The sequence below is a fragment of the Podarcis muralis genome, chromosome 9 (genome assembly GCF_964188315.1).
Source record: "Podarcis muralis chromosome 9, rPodMur119.hap1.1, whole genome shotgun sequence".
NCBI classification, from domain to species: domain Eukaryota; kingdom Metazoa; phylum Chordata; class Lepidosauria; order Squamata; family Lacertidae; genus Podarcis; species Podarcis muralis.
Window position 1 is genome coordinate 63409042 of NC_135663.1, and position 13913 is coordinate 63422954.

A 13913-nucleotide genomic window follows, 5' to 3' on the forward strand; every position below is an offset into this window, starting at 1 on the left:
TTGTCGCCTGCTCGTTCAACTCCCCAGAGGCATTTGGCTGCTCACTGTTAGAAGGACGGAGCCTGACTGGTTGCATGTTCAGTCTAATCCAGCAGGACTCTACTTATAGCATCTAGAGTATAGCATCTAGATCAAGGGAAGTAATAGTGCCACTGTATTCTGCTCTGGTCAGACCTCACCTGGAGTACTGTGTCCAGTTCTGGGCACCACAGTTCAAGAAGTACACTGACAAACTGGAACGTGTCCAGAGGAGGGCAACCAAAATGGTCAAAGGCCTGGAAACGATGCCTTATGAGGAACAGCTAAGGGAGCTGGGCATGTTTAGCCTGGAGAAGAGGAGGTTAAGGGGTGATATGATAGCCATGTTCAAATATATAAAAGGATGTCATATAGAGGAGGGAGAAAGGTTGTTTTCTGCTGCTCCAGAGAAGCGGACACGGAGCAATGGATCCAAACTACAAGAAAGAAGATTCCACCTAAACATTAGGAAGAACTTCCTGACAGTAAGAGCTGTTCGACAGTGGAATTTGCTGCCAAGGAGTGTGGTGGAGTCTCCTTCTTTGGAGGTCTTTAAGCAGAGGCTTGACAACCATATGTCAGGAGTGCTCTGATGGTGTTTCCTGCTTGGCAGGGGGTTGGACTCGATGGCCCTTGTGGTCTATTCCAACTCTATGATTCTATGATTCTTATGTTCAAGACTGTTTCGTGCAATTTGCTGGATATAAAAAGAGAGTGCTTGATAGGGAGTTTAGGGACAAACTATCACAGCTTGATGTGATTTTTCTACAGGAGATTTGGCTCAGGATTAAAAGACCTTCAGTATGCCAGGGCATGAATGATTGGTACCACAAGCTGTTAAATGTGGACACTATGCTCAAGCCAGTAGAAATTGCTAATACTCATTTTCAAGGTTGCATAGTATTAGCTTCCCAAATGTTTTGTTAAGCTTAGGAAACAAATCATCCTGTAAAAAAAACCCTGCAAGTAGAAAACTAGAATAGCAAGGAGCAGGAAAGGTTAGACCCTTCTCCCTGATGTACTAGATTTTCAAAATAAATAAATAGCAGGGAAGTTTTTTAAAAAATAAAAATAAAAAGTGGGAGAGGAGTGCGCACAACTGGAATTTTCCATTTGCACTCTGAAATGATTCTGATGTAAATCTGGTCCCATTTACATATGTAACTGACCACCTGATTATAATTTTATCAGATGAGGGGCATGCGTGTGTGAATATAAGAAGCAGCAGTATGAATTTTGTTACCACATCGCTCTATTTTTTTTCTCCACACACATACAAACGCACCCCACAATTCTTGTTTCTATGTTTTGACTTTTCATGACAGCTTGGTACACAATTTAATCCATGGGATGTAAAAATTATTTTTAAAAAGGCAAATGAAGAAAATGAAGGATTTTGCCGTCTGATTCCATAATGCTATTAACTTTTTATTTTTATCTCTGGAATATTACTCATGTGGCAGGTGTTGTTCAAGTTCAGATAAAAGAACCTTGACACCACCGATATAGATTTTCACATTGCTCCTGGTGTCACTACAGGAAGCTTGTAGACTGACACCGTTTAAATAGTTCTCTTTACATCTGGCAGCTTTTGACAAAGTAGAAAGCCCACTGGGCCTCTTGTGGCACAGACTGCTCCGTGTTTGCTTTGCATTTTTGCTTCCCTGCATTTTTAGTTGTTCAATAAGGTGTAGAAGGGAGGGAAGAGGGAGAGAGAGATGACTGTCAAGAGGAAAAGCAAAATAAAAATAATAGAAACTTACCCCCTCCCTTTACCTATGGGGAGGGTCTGATACGAAAGTTGACTGCCTGTCAAAGCTTACCGCCTGAAGCAACTGAAATTCAGCAGAAGAAAGGGATGCGCTGGGAGCATACGGCTGCCCCTGTGATTTAGATGGGCAGTGGCAACAGCGGTACACTGTGTATGTTTTCTGAAAGAAAGTTGCTCAAGAGATGCCCATAAATATGCATCTATCTGATGTGGTTCCCAATATGTTGAAGACAGAGACAATCTATGCACAAGAAGAACAGACCCCATCCTATACGGCCAGGGAGCGTCATTCAATCGGTTACTGTCATATGGCTGACCAGAGGCTGGATGTGTGCAGTTCGTTCTTTTAGCCAGCAACGGGTAATGGAACCAAGGCCAGCCTAAGACATTTTGTTGCCTCAGAAGAACAAGATTAATTCCCCCTGCTCCAGTTTCTGCATCATATTAATCACCAACATTGAATCTTATTTCAATACAGTTGGTGGAAGAGGTTTAGTTTAGTTTAGTTTTGCCCCTCTTTAGGAACAATGGAATACATGGTGGCATCTCAGGTGACTCCATCACCTCTGTGGATGGTTTGTCCTGGGCCCAGCTATAGGTCATGATGGTGCCTGGCCACGATCTGCTGTTGTGTTTTCACTGTTGGTCTACAGTTTAGGAGACACAGGGCATGTGTGTGGCATGGTTAGAGATAGGAGATTAAATTCAATCTAGCTTGCATTTTAATGAGAAACTATCTAATTTGCCCTTCTCGTGTGAACTGAAAAATTTGCACTTCTCTGAATTTTGCAGTGCAGCTCTGCATCCACACAACATGTGCAAACAGTAATGTGTACACAAAAACTGCATATACGAGGGTAATATGTATGTTGAAATTCATACAACATACAAGAATGCACCTTATTAAGAGAAAGTACTTTCAAAAATATTTATATTAGTCAAAACTGCATACAAAATTGTGTTTTACAAGAAAATTTCATGCTGAAATGCTGGTGAAATTTCCTTAGTTTACTTGTTTAGTTTTTATTGTAAATGGCTGCAAAAATACGGAGTGCTGATTTTTATACTGGGAAAAAACCAGAAACTGATATAAATGTGCTTTAAATATATGGTGTCAGTGTAGCCATAATATAATCCATCAGTAGCTATATACATGGTTTTGAAGTCAGGAATTCATACAAAGCCTTTGAGAGGAAAGTGGATGTGTTTACTGCTGGATATGAGTGACGGACATGATACTACCTGGATGATGTTGGACGGTTGATTCCCTTAGGACTGTCATCTCGCCACTTTATTTTTAATTGAAAATATCTAGGGGGTGGGGTTCATATGAATAGAAGTTGATCTGAATGGGGGAACCTTATCTGTTTATACATAATGTTCTTGTGCGCAGTAACAACCACCACCAGCAACCGTTTCAAAAGATTCCTACATTGCAGGGGGTTGTTGCAGATAACCTGAGGTTCCTTCCAACTCTACAACTCTATAATCTACATTCAACTGGCTTTGCAGATGACCTTACTTGGTCTGCTTCAGGCCAATAAAATGAGCATGCTCTCCTTTTAGCCCTTTTAGCTCAGTGGTTCTCCTCTCTGAATTATTGTTGTGCTCTTCAGTGCAGGGATGTATTCCATCCCAAAATATCACAGTAATAAGGACTGAGTTCAACACCAGCAACCAGTGGCAGAGTTCTCCACCACCTACTGGAATTTCCCCCACTACAACATGCAGCAGACCCATTGCTTTTGAAATCTCCATCTTTCCTTTTAGCTCATTCATTCCCCCCTTATGTGCCTAGACATTTCTCCAGCAAGAAGTTGGAGACTACAGCTTGTTCCTCTCTGCTTTTTTCACTGCCCCAAAGGATGCTGTGGTACCCTGATATTATTTGTGGATTCCAGCATTCTGTGGTCAAGACATTTTTGTTGTTGTACCAGGATGTCAGGCAACTAGGACTTCCCTACATGTTCGCAGGCCACCTTATAAAACTACTGCACATTATTTGATGATGCCACATTGATTTTCAATGTGAAAATCAGAACCCATGAACATTTAGCTGGGATTTAATTTCTTTCAACCTCTAATTACACCTGGGAGCCAATTCATTCGGTACAAGCAAGGAAAGAAGGGACATGAATCACTCAGCGATACCTCTGCCTTTCTCAATTGCTGTAGCATCAACCACAGTTCTAACAATTTGGATGGTGTGCTGGTTTAAACATAGCAGACACAAATATGGATTTTATTGAATGGATTTTGCCAAGTTGTTCTCTCCTAACCTAGCCTATCTCACCCTGTGAGAAAAAGAATGGCAAGCGAAATTGTAAAGCAATTACTACTCTGTCAGCGCAATCCTATGCAGGCAACTCAAAAGTAAGCCACATTGGCTTTGATAGGACTTACTTTAAGGTAGGGTTGAATAGATCTGTCATTTTTGATCCTCTCAGTTTCTCTTTTTTCCATTGTTAAATTAAGTTCTACACATTTCCGAAACAATTTGAATTGTAAAAAAAAAAAAAAAAAAAAATCTGCATGAAAATTCATCAGCATTTTTGTGCAACTTTCTCCTAATATACACATTCTTAATACAGTTTTGACTAAGACATATATTTTTGTTAGCAATTTCTACAAATATATGCATTTTTATATGCTACTTTCAGTAATGTATGCATTGGTATGACCAATATATGCATTTTTGGACACATATCTTAGCTGGATAAGAACTGCATTGCCAAATTCAGAGAAGTGCACATTTCGAAGGATTGCTACATTTCAGATCATATGTTATTACAAAAATTGTAGACTTGGTAAGTTCACCTTTAAATGCAAACTGAATCAAATTCTCCCTATCCCTACTCCTAGGTAATTGTATATAACATACAGAATTCAGAGATATTGCACATTCTGTTCCACCACTGCAATAAGGCAATTATTGCCATAAAGTGAGTCACACTTTTTGTGTGTGTTACGCAGTGCATATAAAAGTTATGTTTACATTATGCTGCAGTCTATTAAGCCAAGTGACCCTGGCTGCAGTGGGGGAGAAGGAGAAACTTGGCTCCAGCAAAAGCCAGCTCCACTCCCATGGCCAGAAGAGGGGTGGTGAAGGGGGCCTTCCTACACCTTGGTAGTGGCCAGGCTGCCTGCTGTTGCACCAACTTCCTTGTATGGAGCAATATCTAAGAAGCACAATGAAGCAAAACACAATAAAATGAGGTGTGCCTATATGTACTAATGGAAATGTGTAATTTTTTTGGCACACTTCCAATGTAGGACGCCAAACAACATCATCCCTAGGATTCCAAATTACACAAATGCAATTATATGTGAAAAGGATGGAAGAGCTGGGAGATAATTTTTCATGCTATGTGATATGCAATGGATTTGTCCTGAAATTGAAAGAGTATGATGTTTATCAACAGATAATGGTGTTTGTTCATTACATTGATTTTTATTATGGGTTTCCACAATTTGCAATAATTGCGATAGAAACAACAGGAATGGATTGATTGTTCATTGTTGGGAACATCTGTAGAAAATATGTAGGCATGCCACCAGAACATGCTTTATCTATTAAAAGGAAAGGGATAAAAACCACACACACATAAACACACACACGCACACCCCAGCTAATTATAGACATTGTCTATAATGGGGCTTTGTACTTTAGATAATTGCATTTTGTGTAAGAAAGAAGTACAGCCGAGTCTGACTTCATTTTTCCATTAGAAAGGATTCAACTGCCTTTATTCTCTTCCACCAGCTGCACTGAGCTTTATATGAGATCACTGTGCCTAATTCTGAAGAGAGATTTTACTTTTAAAAGTACCTTCTCTTGCAGATGCGTCCAGGGTGGGGGGAGCACATATAATTTTGGGTGCCTTTCATTGCAGAGAGAAAACTAGAGCTGTTCAGGAACTTTGCTTTGTGTGCTACTTCCTGACCAATATTTCATAGCATCATCAAAAGCGATAGCTAGGGTTGCCATACATCCGGGATTTCCCGGACATATTCAGAATACAGGTGTCTCTAACAGTGTCCAGGTGGAAATCAGTAAAATGTCTGGAAAAATCCAGACGTATGACAGCCCATGTTGGCAGTGCCATTTCAGCAAAACAAAAAACAACAAAGAGCTATGGGCAAAAGCAACAACAAAAGCTCAACAATTTTTCTGTCCAGATTTTCACTGAAATAGGGCAACCTATGGCAAGCGAGGGACGCGGGTGGTGCTGTGGGTAAAACCTCAGCACTTAGGGTTTGCCGATCGCATGGTCGGCGGTTCGAATCCCCGCGGCAGGTTGAGCTCCCGTCGGTCCCAACTCCTGCCCACCTAGGAGTTTGAAAGCACCCCTAAGTGCAAGTAGATAAATAGGTACCGCTTTATAGCAGGAAGGTAAACGGCGTTTCCGTGTGATGCGCTGGTGCCAGCTCGCCAGAGCAGCTTTGTCACACTGCCCACGTGACCCGGAAGTGTCTCCGGACAGCGCTGGCTCCCGGCCTCTTAAGTGAGATGGGCACACAACCCTAGAATCAGACACGACTGGCCCATACGGGCAGGGGTACCTTTACATTTATGGCAAGCGAATGATACGGGGAATTTTCCTAGGATACGTGATTTTGGGTCTGGATCAAGTGTTAAGTAGGAAGACAAATTGCAGAATCTACAAGGTTTCATCCCTCCTTTCATGGTTATACATCAGTTAAATGGCTTTGTTTAACAAAATCAATTCACCACCAACATAAGAAACATACAATATTGTGCTTCCTGTATGGTAACAAAACAAAACACTACAAATGGAATGGTACCAGAATCCCATGTGACAAGTTATGCCTAACAGGCATCCCAATTATATACCCCGCTTCCAACCACTGTACTATACTGATGCAGGTCCTATTCATTTCAGTGGGTTTTCTATATAAGAAGTAGGTAGATTGTTACTTTAACAATGGACAAAACAGATATGCTGCAAAATTAATAAGAATGATTTAGCACATGTAATTAGTACATATTAACTTATGCATTTATATGTAAGATGGAATCCTAGTAGATTAACAATAAAAGATTACATTGGTGTGATCAGTAATAGGAAAAAAAACAAAAAAACAAAATGTTTATAATCACCAAACAGTATTTTGTCTTGGGATAAAGGACTACAGAGGAGAATGAGACTTTAAACAAATAGTATTAATCCTTTCTTAAAGGATTAGAAAGTATAACATTTGAAAGTCAGTACTGGACTCATTCTTAGAATGAACTCTTAATCATATTATAAAATGTGGCTTGGTCTTGTGATTGTGTAATCACAAGAAAACACATTTTCTGCATTTCTTTCCAGGGGTTGGTTTAGCTACAGAAGAGTTGCCCAGTGCAGATGTGTGTGTCTGTGTGTGTGCGCGCATGTGCTGTATTTGACAAATACAACAAATGGAGAGAAGGGTGATGGTTTTACTCCACAGTCCTGCCCAACTGGGGAACAGTTCAAAACCGGAACAGATTTGCAATTTCCCCTCCCCTTACATACATTTATGTGTAGTGCTATTTGTGCACTCAATCTTCTTGCAAATAAGCAAACAGGCAAGGAGGAACAAAAGGGGCTTCTGAAAAGACCCACCCTCTCCTGTACACAGTTTGAAAGCCTTCTCCTCAGTTTGAGGACAAAGGCCTGAAGACAGGTGTATCCTCCAATATGGAGACTTCCCCTTGTGATTAAAAAACAAAACAAAAACCCCTGTGTGATGTTATGAATTCATTCAGGCAAACAAGGGACAAGATACAAATTATGTGATGAGATTGTCTAGAGAGACAATGGAGTGCAGCACCGGGGGTGGTGAAGTCAAATAGCTGGAGGGCCAGATAGTCTCAAGGGCCAGATGCAACAGCATAGAGAGCCATAGTTAAGTTCATTTTGATATACAACAATTTTCACTATGCCACCAATAGGGTAATAAATTTCATCTTCTAATTTCTGCATATCAAGCTGTTAAAAGGCACATGAGTAGCCCAGGATGAGTTTCCATTGTGGCAAACCTACCCTTATCTAGGCAACATAGGAACTGCGGAAAGTTATCAAAAAGTTTGAAAACGATAATGTGAATATCATTCAGTCAGAGAATAATCCCTATTCATTACAACTCTCATCTTAATCTGATTTTTTGACTGATGCTGAGATTTGATCTGCTATAATCCTACACTTGGCAACACAAACCATCTGGTTCCAAGGCATTACTGTCTGTTCCAAAGTAAAGAACGCCAGCCGAGTTTTAAGCAATGAAACTTTAATATTGGATTAGGAATTTAAATCGGAGAGATGCTTTAAATCAAATATGAATGAAAAACTTTTGCAATAGATACAAGACGAAGGGATCAATTGGGTTTTGGTTTGTACCAAAGACATTGCTTCACTCAAGCTCTACTCACTGGCAACAAGGCAGGTCTAATGGCATGTGTTTCCCAAATAGTGATGCATACCACAAGACATTAGCTGAATGGGTTTGAGCTGTAGATGTTGGTGTCCACCCTGATGCTCATCTTGTTGTATTCTGGGGCTCTAATTTATGGTTACCATAATTTTTTCAATGAATCCGGGGACCTTTTTTTTTGAAGCTGAATAGCAACAGGGAGTCAGTAGTGGGGATGGTGAGGCAAAAGACCCTGGTCCCAAGCACACATGCATATTGCATAAAGGTGCAACACCCTTCTTTTGCACCATGTGCGCAGAGTTTTTTAAAAACTGGGCAACAGCGCGCCGCACGCCCGTGACTCCCGAGCCACCCCCGATCTCCTGCCCCCTTCCTCCTTTGTTTTGACTGATCGGGAGAGGCTCAGAAGTCATGGGTGGCGGCTGTTGCCCAGCTTTTTTTTTTTTAAAAAAAAAAAACACTGCACATTTATGTTTCACAGGGTGCAAAAGAAGGGCTTTGCACCTTGCCTGACAGAGAAACCACGCGCCTTGAGCCCCTCCTGAGCAATGCTCACTCGCCCGTGACTCCCGAGCCTCCCCCAATCTCTCAAAAGAAAGGGGGAAGGAGATCTGTACCACCAGATGTCCCTGGTTCCCCTTCGGCAGTGGCGGAGGCAGTGAGCAGCAAGCAGCTCCTGAAGCCAGCCAGAGCCAACTGCACCAGGAGGCTGGCTCTGGGCTGCTGAGGTTGCCACTGCCACGTTTCCTGGGGACAGATTTGCAAATCTGGGGACATTCCGGGGACGGAATTTGTCCAGGGACAGATTTGCAAATCCAGGGACTGTCCCCGGGAACCGGGGACGTCTGGTAATTCATCATGCAATGAGGAGGAATCAGGATGAACGTGTTGGCTCGATTCCCCACTGCCATCTCCACGGCCCTCTGTGGGATAACTTCTGGGATAACCTCTGAAACAGGGAGCCTTTCTAAATTGAGCACGCTCCCCACCTCACCCCGATGTTTCCCTCCAACTTATGAAGATTGCCGAGGAGGCAATGGGGTGGTAGTGCTAGGTCTCTCTTTATAAGCACATCATTCTATCTCACATGTGGGAGTGCAATGCTTAGTGTTTCTGCTTTTGGCTATATGCATGTAACACTTGCTTTCATGGTAGATTTTCCGTGTATGTATGTCTTATTTAGTCTTGAATGTGAACAAGGAGTTCAATTGAAATCAATTGTACCTAATAAACAGCAATCCTGCACATGTCTTCAAGCAGAAGACCCATTAAGTTCAGTTTAATTTATTCCCAGCTAAGTGTGAATATGATTGCAACCTTGGTTACCACCAAATAAGCTTCCATTACTTTCAGTGGAGCATCGCTGTGTGTAATTTTTATTGGAGTGTGTGCTCTTTTAATATTTTCACCTTGTCTTGTTTCCAAGTCAGAAGTCGCTTACACAATTGCTCTGATAAAAGAAGCAGTCTTCTACAACCGCGGACAAGCTTGAATTGTAACAGTTTTTTATGATAATAAATGCCAGGAAATGTATGCATTTTTTTACATTGACATAGTGGCTATAGAAAGAGCTGTGATACGGGACCTCACCACCTTTGCCATGGACTCACTAAGGGAAGGCACTTTCTCTCTCAACCTTAGTTGAAGGTTTCCAGATGTAAAATAGGTCTTGCATCTTTAATAGTTACGCGGAAAAGGGAATTTCAGCCAGTTTAGCATCTAATGCAAGCTGTTCTGCCCTGTCCTCTTTGGCATCTGAAAACCTTGTCCCTTTTGTAACACAGAGGAAAATGTTTACTGACCGACCTTAGAAGGATGCTGTATGTATTTCTGAATTATGAATGCTGTTCCTGCTTATATAATCAGTGCTTGTCTATATGTAGTCTATGTACTAAAATGAATTGGATGTGTGCATTTTACGTAGTTTTCCTTTCCAAAGTTGCCTTTTTGCGCCAAGCTTGCAATCTAATAATTTTAATATGCACATGAGAAAGAAAATTACATGAAGGAGTTGCATAAAAAAAGATTTTAATTAGCCATGTTCATAGTTTGCTGACACTAAAACTGTCTGGTGTTAACATTTTCCCCAGGATTTAATTAACAAGTACAACAAGATTTGCTTAATGTTATAATGTGGTAGAACATGACTCTGGGTAGCTATTTTAATACCAAAATATTAGATTAGTTAGGAATGTCTATATATAGAGATGGGAAATGTGCAGATCTCTTCAAATCAAGCAATATTCATGTAGCTTCGTTAACATTCAAAAAGTTTCTGATAAAAAGATACCATTTTTTCTTAACCCCATTGCAATAATTGTTTTTCTATCCCACTCCCAACTCCTCCTAAAGAGTAAAAACTAGAGCAATCCAACAGGAACATCTGTGGAGAAAGTTTCAATGAAATTAGATGATCTCTGGCTTTTACAGAAAGCCGTCAGCCGATCCTGGAACAGCAATGTGTAGTGGTTGGCACTACAAAACAGCACTGATTTTTAAAAAAAGAATACTTAAAGAATGGGAAATACAATACTGCTAGTCAGTCAATAATATGTATATTTGTACATGTAATTCACGACCATATCTAACAGTAGAAATACAGGTGTTTCTACTTAGAAGTAAAGTCCCATTTGGCTCAGTGGGCCTTGTGACCAGGCAAGTGGTTTTGTGATTGCAGTATTAGTCCACATTATGAGTTCGAACTAAAAATCTTTTTGCTTCAAGCAGTGTCTTTCCAAATGTATTCTAGCACCACCATATTAAGGACCGATTGGGAATAACAAAATTAGGATGATACATAGGACTTCAGCAAAATCTTGATTGGTCTACACCAGATAAAACCTTCACACACACACACACACACACAAAAAATACTGTTCTATTCCCCCCACAAAAAAGTGTAGGGAACTTGTGGTCCTCCAGATTTGCTGAACTACAACTCTCATAATCTCCAGCTGGAATTTAGCATCATCCGGTAGGCCAAAGTTTTCCCACACCTGCCATAGAAATATCATCTGCCTGCCTTGAATTGTGCTGGCAATATTAATGCATGCTAATAGGGCTTCCACAAGTTTATCTCCCAAGTTGTGCTTTGATTTTTCCAAATGACTGAACGGGGAGACAAACAACTGATGTAAGGAGAAGGGAGAAAGTTTATCTGGGGTAACTCTGAAAGTGTTTTCAAAAGAGTCTAGAAATCCCCTCAAATAGATGCATTATGACAAGCTCACGGTGGTTTCTCATATTTGGCTCAGAGGTGCACATAAGCGAAAACAAGCAAGCCAATCTGGCTTCAGTCAGAGTGTTTTAATCACCAGCTGGCTAAAACCTAAAAAAACCACTGCACTATACATTTTTTCCCAAGCAAAGATTATATAGTAACAAGCTTTAATCCCCTAACCACCTCCAGATTCTCATGCATTAATTCATTAGCTTATAAATAAATTACACACTCTAACCTCTGTCTAAACTAACACACAGTCCTTCATTTGCATTCCTATGGGCACCTGAGTGTTAGTTCAGATTCCCTTAATTACTAATGAAGAACAACGGTTAAAAAAGGAGAACAACAACATTATGTGCATAAGAAGGTGAAGATTGAGTACAGCAGAGTTTGAGGGACAAGGCTGCATCCTTTGCAATCACTGGAGACCGAAGGAAGCATTATTTTTAACCAATTAGGGGAGAATTTATTGCCGTGCACAGATCTGGAAGAGAGGTCAGAATGTTTACATGCATTGAAGCTTTTATTTTTTAAAATAATATGGTGATTTTATTAATTGAATGCATGCTCACAGAGGACAACTCAAAGAAGAGCACTGGCTTGACTTTCAGGATGAAGCACAGGGAGAGATGGGATGGCAGGCCTTGTTCCATCAGCTTTGATAGGAAACTGGTTGCTTTTCATTTTCTCCTCTGTTTACACTCAAAACATCATTAAGAATGCAAATTTAGGAACAGTTCTGAGTTTGCTTGTTTCCCTATGATCTTCCCTCCCCCACCCACTTTTGTGTCATGTCCGTCACATCGTAAGGCTGTGTACAGTGATTAGCAAAATTTTAAAAGGTAAAGGTAAAGGACCCCTGACAGTTCGGTCCAGTCGCGAACAACTCTGAGATTGTGGCACTCATCTCACTTTACTGGCCGAGGGAGCCAACGTTTGTCCGTAGACAGTTTATCCAGGTCATGTGGCCAGCATGACTAAGCCACTTCTGACGAAACCAGAGCAGCGCACGGAAACACAATTTACCTTCCCACCGGAGTGATACCTATTTATCTACTTGCACGTTGACGTGCTTTCAAACTGCTTTCTAGTGAGCCACTCACTAGGGCCATAACAAAATCATAAACTTTTTGAAAATCCCCCAGGAACCTCAGAAAGTCTTCTGTATCCACGATTCTTTGAGAGCAGACCATAATAACTAATCCCCAATCTCTGTAGGGGTTAAAAATAGTCACAAGATCAATCAGAATCAGATAATAATCTGTCCATTACACAGAACGTACTACCAATTCGCCCATCTACATATCACTTTCCCCCAATCCAATATAGAAAAGGACTACCATGTGTTCTGCCAAATGCATTGATTCATTGCTCTATGTCAGACATGTCCAACAGGTAGATCATGATCTACCAGTAGATCACTGGATGTCTGTGGTAGATCAGTGGCTCCCCCCAAAGAAGCTCAACAACTTCAGCTCCCCTGAACACCCAAGCCACTCCAGACATGACATCATTGCATTCATATTGCATTCCACAAGGCCAAAAGCCCTGGGATAATCAATGTCACCTGTCAGACCAGCTCTGGTCAGCTCAGGGCAGAAGACTGTTTTCAGGGGGGACTAATAATAATAATAATAATAATAATAATAATAATAATAATTTATTATTTGTACCCCGCCCATCTGGCTGGGTTTCCCCAGCCACTCTGGGCGGCTTCCAACAAAGATGAAAGATACACTAAAATTTCACATATTAAAAACTTCCCTGAACAGGGCTGCCTTCAGATGTCTTCTGAATGTCAGGTAGATGTTTATCGCTTTGACATCTGATGGGAGGGCGTTCCACATGGCGGGCGCCACTACCGAGAAGGCCCTCTGCCTTGTTCCCTGTAACTTGGCCTCTCGCAGTGAGGGAACCGCCAGAAGGCCCTCGGAGCTGGACCTCAGTGTCCGGGCAGAACGATGGGGGAGGAGACGCTCCTTCAGATATACTGGACCAAGGCCGTTTAGGGCTTTAAAGGTCAGCACCAACACTTTGAATTGTGCTCGGAAACGTACTGGGAGCCAATGTAGGTCTTTCAAGACCGGTGCTATATGGTCTCGGCGGCCGCTCCCAGTCACCAGTCTAGCTGCCGCATTCTGGATTAGTTGTAGTTTCCGGGTCACCTTCAAAGGTAGCCCCACGTAGAGTGCATTGCAGTAGTCCAAGCGGGAGATAACCAGAGCATGTACCACTCTGGCGAAACAGTCTGCAGGCAGATAGGGTTTCAGCCTACGTACCAGATGGAGCTGGTAAACAGCTGCCCTGGATACAGATTTGATCTGTGCCTCCATGGACAGCTGTGAGTCCAAAATGACTCCCAGGCTGCGCACCTGGTCCTTCAGGGGCACCGTTACCCCATTCAGGACCAGGGAATCCTCCACACCTGCCCGCCTCCTGTCCCCCAAAAACAGTACTTCTGTCTTGTCAGGATTCAACCTC